This window comes from Capra hircus, chromosome 8 (assembly GCF_001704415.2).
Source record: "Capra hircus breed San Clemente chromosome 8, ASM170441v1, whole genome shotgun sequence".
NCBI classification, from domain to species: Eukaryota; Metazoa; Chordata; class Mammalia; order Artiodactyla; family Bovidae; genus Capra; species Capra hircus.
The window spans coordinates 37,007,585-37,013,519 of NC_030815.1; the positions used below are offsets into that span (position 1 = coordinate 37,007,585).

General features: G+C 39.4%; 1 non-coding gene across 1 annotated transcript; it reads left to right on the forward strand.

Annotated features, from left to right (window-relative positions):
- Positions 1,542-1,613, forward strand: TRNAC-ACA. Its single transcript has one exon. It is a non-coding gene; the product is annotated as a tRNA-Cys (tRNA).

Below are 5,935 nucleotides of genomic sequence, written 5' to 3' on the forward strand. Positions count from 1 at the left end.
TCACCCAACACATGTCATAAAAATAATTAAAGGGGAAAAAATATGCTCACTTAAAAAGTAAGAAAAACAAAGCTCGCAATATATTTCCATGAATGGAAAACCCACTAAGGGGTTTAATTTCTTAGCAGAGAGAGATAAGAAAGATCTAGAAGGAAGGGGTGGGGAGAAGCAAAGAGAAGCAGAGATTTTTACAAATCTTGTGAGCATGTCATTTTATAAGCCAATGTGAGGACAAGAATAAAGCACTATTATGGCAATTTTCAGTCTGTTTTGCTATTTCGATTGCTATGAATATGTTGGGGAACGGCACCCACTTTCTGAAATGGCATGTATTTATGTACTGATAAATACAGCAGCAGGAAAACCAGAAAACCTCAAAACCAACAGAGTGTTTCTCTGCAGAGTAAGGTCTGTGACGCCATTATAGCAGATGTGGGGCCTTGTGTTACCATCATCAGGTTATATAGACTGGGTATCAGTTTCTTTCAGCTACTCTAACAAACTAAAAAAAAGAATATTTGCAATAACTACTTAGTGGTGTTAAGCAACACAGATTTATTATCTAACAGTTCTGGAGGTCAGAAGTCCCAAATGGGTCAGCAGAAGTACCTTTCTTCTGGAGACTTTAGGGGAATCTTCCTGCCATTTCCAGGTTTTAGGGGCTGCCTACATTCCTTGCCTTATGGCCCCGCACCACTCTGACCTCTGCTTCTGTCACCACATTGCATTGTCTTACTCTGGCCCCCTTGTTTACCTTTTTATAAGGAGCTTTGTGATTGCAAACACATCTGGATAATCCAGGATAATTTCCTCATCTCAAGGTCCTTCATTTGATCACAACCATAAAGTCCCCTTCTCCATGTGAGGTCATTTATTCACAAGTTTCAAGCAGGAAGACATAGAAATGTTTGGAGGCCATTATTCAATCTACCACAAGCTATTTCTTCAAAGGTTCATTTATCATCTGTGCTTCTGATACAGTGCAGTGATGAAAAGCAGAATACTATGGTCAGAATTCCTTGCCAAAAAGTCTGCCTCCACCCATCACCAGCTAGATGCCCTTGAGTAAGCTACACAGTCTTTCTGAGGATAATATAGTAACTACTTCTCATATTGCTACAAGTATTAAATAACAACAACAAAAAGGCTTGCACAGAGTTTGAGTCTCACTGCCTAATTGAAGTTAGCTATTGTTATTATTATTGTTACTGCTTTATTATAATAATTAAACTATAAGGAGGAATAAAAATTTATATGACTCAAAGAATCAAGATCAGGGAGAAATCATTTACTTATTTATGTATTACAGCATAGTTACCTTTGGAACCCACTGAAAGTTTATCAAGACTTAGAAATTCAGATATTAGTTTTGCAAGCCATGAAACAACCCCATTTTCACCGATGCTTCTATAGAAAAAAATCATTCACCCATCCACACAGTGGCTCCTTATTGAGGCAATGTAGTTTCTGAGCCTTCAGCATAACTTTGTTTTATATATTTAAAAATCACTTATTTATTCATTCAGTAGTACTTTTGGACTTCCCTGGTGGCTCAGATGGTAAAGCATCTGCCTACAATGCAGGAGACCCAGGTTCAATCCCTGGGTCGGGAAGATCTCCTGGAGAAAGAAATGACAATCATTCCAGTACTCTTGCTTGGAAAATCTCATGGACAGAGAAGCCTGGTAGGCTACAGTCCATGCGGTTGCAAAGAGTCAGACACGACTGAGTGACTTCACTTTCTTTTTTTCTAGTACTTTTATTGACCTTGGAGAATTTTCTGAAAGAAGATGTAAACCAACAAAATAACTCCATGCACACAGCAACATTCTACATATTTATCCACTCAGCAAACCTTATGAAGCACTTCTGTTCCAAGTCCTCTCAACAGACAAACTCATTAATGAGGCAAAGAGGGAGAAAAAGCACAGCCCTTTAGCTAAAAGCCCAGAGTTTTTCAGAGGAGACACATATACACACATACGCAACTGTCCACAAGATGCAGCAACAGTTTTCCTTTCCAATAGCCTGCTTTCTCCTATCTACTTGCCTTAAGCTTGCATAGAACTCTAAGACTCTGAGGTGAAATAGAAAGCAACCAGTTTTCTTTGGAGAAATGTTTATTTAGTTCTTTGGCCCATTTTTTGATTGGGTTGCTTTATTTTTCTGGAATTGAAAAATACAAGCAGGAGTTGCTTGTATATTTTTGAGATTAGTTGTTTGTCAGTTGCCTCATTTGCTGTTATTTTCTCTCATTCAGAAGGCTGTCTTTTCACCTTGCTTATAGTTTCCTTTGTTGTGCAGAAGCTTTTAATTTTAATTAGGTCCCATTTGTTTATTTTTGCTTTTATTTCCAGTATTCTGGGAGGTGGGTCATAGAAGATTCTGCTGTGATTTATGTCAGAGAGTGTTTTGCCTATGTTCTCCTCTAGGAGTTTTAGAGTTTCTGGTCTTACACTTAGATCTTAATCCATTTTGAGTTTATTTTTGTGTATGGTGTTAGGAAGTGTTCTAGTTTCATTCTTTTACAAGTGGTTGACCAGTTTTCCCAGCACCACTTGTTGAAGAGATTGTCTTTACTCCATTGTATATTCTTGCCTCCTTTGTCAAAGATAAGGTGTCCATAGGTGTGTGGATTTATCTCTGGGCTTTGTATTTTGTTCCATTGATCTATATTTCTGTCTTTGTGCCAGTACCATACTGTCTTGATGACTGTGGCTTTGTAGTACAGCCTGAAGTCAGGCAAGTTGATTTCTCCAGTTCCATTCTTCTTTTTCAAGATTGCTTTGGCTGTTCGAGGTTTTTTGTATTTCCATACAAATTGTGAAATTATTTGTTCTAGCTCTGTGAAAAATACCTCTGGTAGCTTGATAGGGATTGCATTGAATCTATAGATTGCTTTGGGTAGTATACTCATTTTCACTATATTGAGTCTTCCAATCCATGAACATGGTATATTTCTCCATCTATTAGTGTCATACAGATGGCTAACAAGCACATGAAAAGATGCTCAACATTACTCATTATCAGAGAAATGCAAATCAAAACCACAATGAGGTACCATTTCACGCCAATCAGAATGGCTGTGATCCAAAAGTCTACAAGCAATAAATGCTGGAGAGGGTGTGGAGAAAAGGGAACCTTCTTACACTGTTGGTGGGAATGCAAACTAGTACAGCCACTATGGAGAACAGTGTGGAGATTCCTTTAAAAACTGGAAATAGAACTGCCTTATGACCCAGCAATCCCACTGCTGGGCATACACACTGAGGAAACCAGAACTGAAAGAGACACGTGTACCCCAATGTTCATCGCAGCACTGTTTATAATAGCCAGGACATGGAAACAACCTAGATGTCCATCAGCAGATGAATGGATAAGAAAGCTGTGGTACATATACACAATGGAGTATTACTCAGCCATTAAAAAGAATACATTTGACTCAGTTCTAATGAGGTGGATGGAACTGGAGCCGATTATACAGAGTGAAGTAACCCAGAAAGAAAAACACCAATACAGTATGCTAACGCATATATATGGAATTTAGAAAGATGGTAACGATAACCCTGTATGCGAGACAGCAAAAGAGACACAGATGTATAGAACAGTTTTTTGGACTCTGTGGGAGAGGGAGAGGGTGGGATGATTTGGGAGAATGGCATTGAAACGTGTATAATATCATATAAGAAACAAATCACCAGTCTAGGTTCAATGCAGGGTGCAGGATGCTCAGGGCTGGTGCACTGGGATGACCCAGAGGGATGGTGTAGGGGGAGAAATGGGAGGGGGGCTTGGGATTGGGAATACGTGTACACCCATGGTGGATTCATGTTGATGTGTGACAAAACCAATACAATATTATAAAGTTAAAAGTAAAAATCATTAATAATTTAAAAATTAAAAAAAATAAAAATAAAAAAAAGAAAGAAATCTGTTTCTCTCTTGTAACCTTTCAGATGCTTGCAGTTACCCAAAACACATCATGGGAAGATTCCCCAGAGTTTCCAGTGAAAAGGTAGAGATGGCGCTTTTCTCTTAATCAAGGAACTTTAGTTCTGAAAAAAACGCTGAGGACATACTTGTGAAAAGGCATACAATGCAGTCAGGCAGCTGAGGTCAGGAGTAACCCCCTAACAGCTCTCCTGAAGAGGAATTTTTATACCCTGCTCATCACATCGATTTTGCCTGGGTCACATAGTCTTGAATTCCTTGAAATTCCACTGAACTTTACTCTCTGACATCAGGGTTGGCAAAACTGTTGCTGTGGGTTCAGAGGCAGATGCTGCACGCTCTTCTGCTACATGTCTTGGCTCAAGATGTCCACACCAGCAGATAAAGCTGGGGATCTCTTTGGACATCTGGTTAGGGTCAGATTCGTGGAAGAATAGGGCTAGAAAGGAACTTAGCAATCAACAGTCCACAATCTTTGTCTACTGATGAAATTTATAATCACTGGTTGGCCTAAGTGGTACAGTCAGGATACACTAAGACTGTGTGCTTAGTTGCTCAGCCACCCCCAACTCTTTGCAATCTCGTGGACTGCAGCCCTCCAGGCTCCTCTGTCCATGGGGATTCTCCAGGCAAGAATACTGGAGTGGGTTGCCATGTCCTCCTCCAGGAGATCTTCCCAACTAAGGGATTGAACCCAGGTCTCTCACATGGCAGGTGGATTATTTACCATCTGAGTCACCAGGTGACTTTCCTAGATTGATTCCAATATGATTATTTTTTAATGGGCTCCCATTTTGAATTATTCATATCAATTTTTCACTGGATGAAGATAATGGAAGTGCAAAAAGGTTCCTTTGAAGGGTGAAAAATATTTCCCTGTATTAACAAAATATCTTCCCTTTTCTGTCATGTGTAGATTGTGGCTGTCTCCTGGACTGAGAATCTTTTCTAACCTGAAGGTACATGGCCCAGAGCACGGGTTCTTAAATGATTTTCCCCAGGCCAGCAGCATCAGCACTACCTGGGAACTTGTCAGAAATGCCAATTCTTAGGTTCATTCAGTTCTACTGAATCAGAAACTCAGATGTGGGGAACAGCCATCTGTGTTGTAACAAGTGGCCCCTGCCATGTGATTATGATGGGAATTAATAGTTAAGAGCCAGCAGCCAAGAGAAAGCAGTGTTTTCACAGGGAGAATTGAACTCTGTCATGGAAATGGCCAATGAACCTGTATGTAGTTACAACAGAACCATGTAAAAAATGTTATTTCTCTAAAATGTGAGCAATTCCTTCTCAAGGAGCGATTGTTGCTATTTAGCTGCTAAGTCATGTCCCACTCTTCTGCAGCCCCATAGACTGTAGCCCATCAGGCTCCTCTGTCCATGGGATTTCTCATGCAAGAATACTGGCACAGGTTGCTATTTCCTTCTCCAGGGGGTTGCTCACAGACAAACTCAGAACTATATATGCAAAATGTATACATGTGAAATGTAGCATTTAGAAAAATCCTGACTAGATTTCTTTCTCACGACAGACTTACTGAGCCACCAACAGTACCAGCAAGCATACTATGTGGTTTGGAACTTTAAAATATATATAAAACATTTGGTTTATTAATTTTGAAGCTAATTAAGGTACAAAAATATAGTATCCTAAATTGTATAAGAGGAAAAAAGAAGCTCATAAACACCAGATTGGGGACAAAGGCTGTACGAATATCAGATATCACATTTTCACACCACCCCCTCTCACTATCAAATCCCCAGCAGGGTACTACAGAAAAATTGCCTGTCAACAGACTAAAATGAATTGTATGTGATTATTGGTATTATTCCCTTGAAATTTAATTTACAATAAATGCAGAAAGAACCAAGGGAGGGGGTAGAATGGGAACAGAAAATGGTCATGTACATTAGAAAAATTAAAAACTGCACCTTCCATAAAGGAATTATTCATAGTCTCATCCTTCATGACAGAAGTGCCT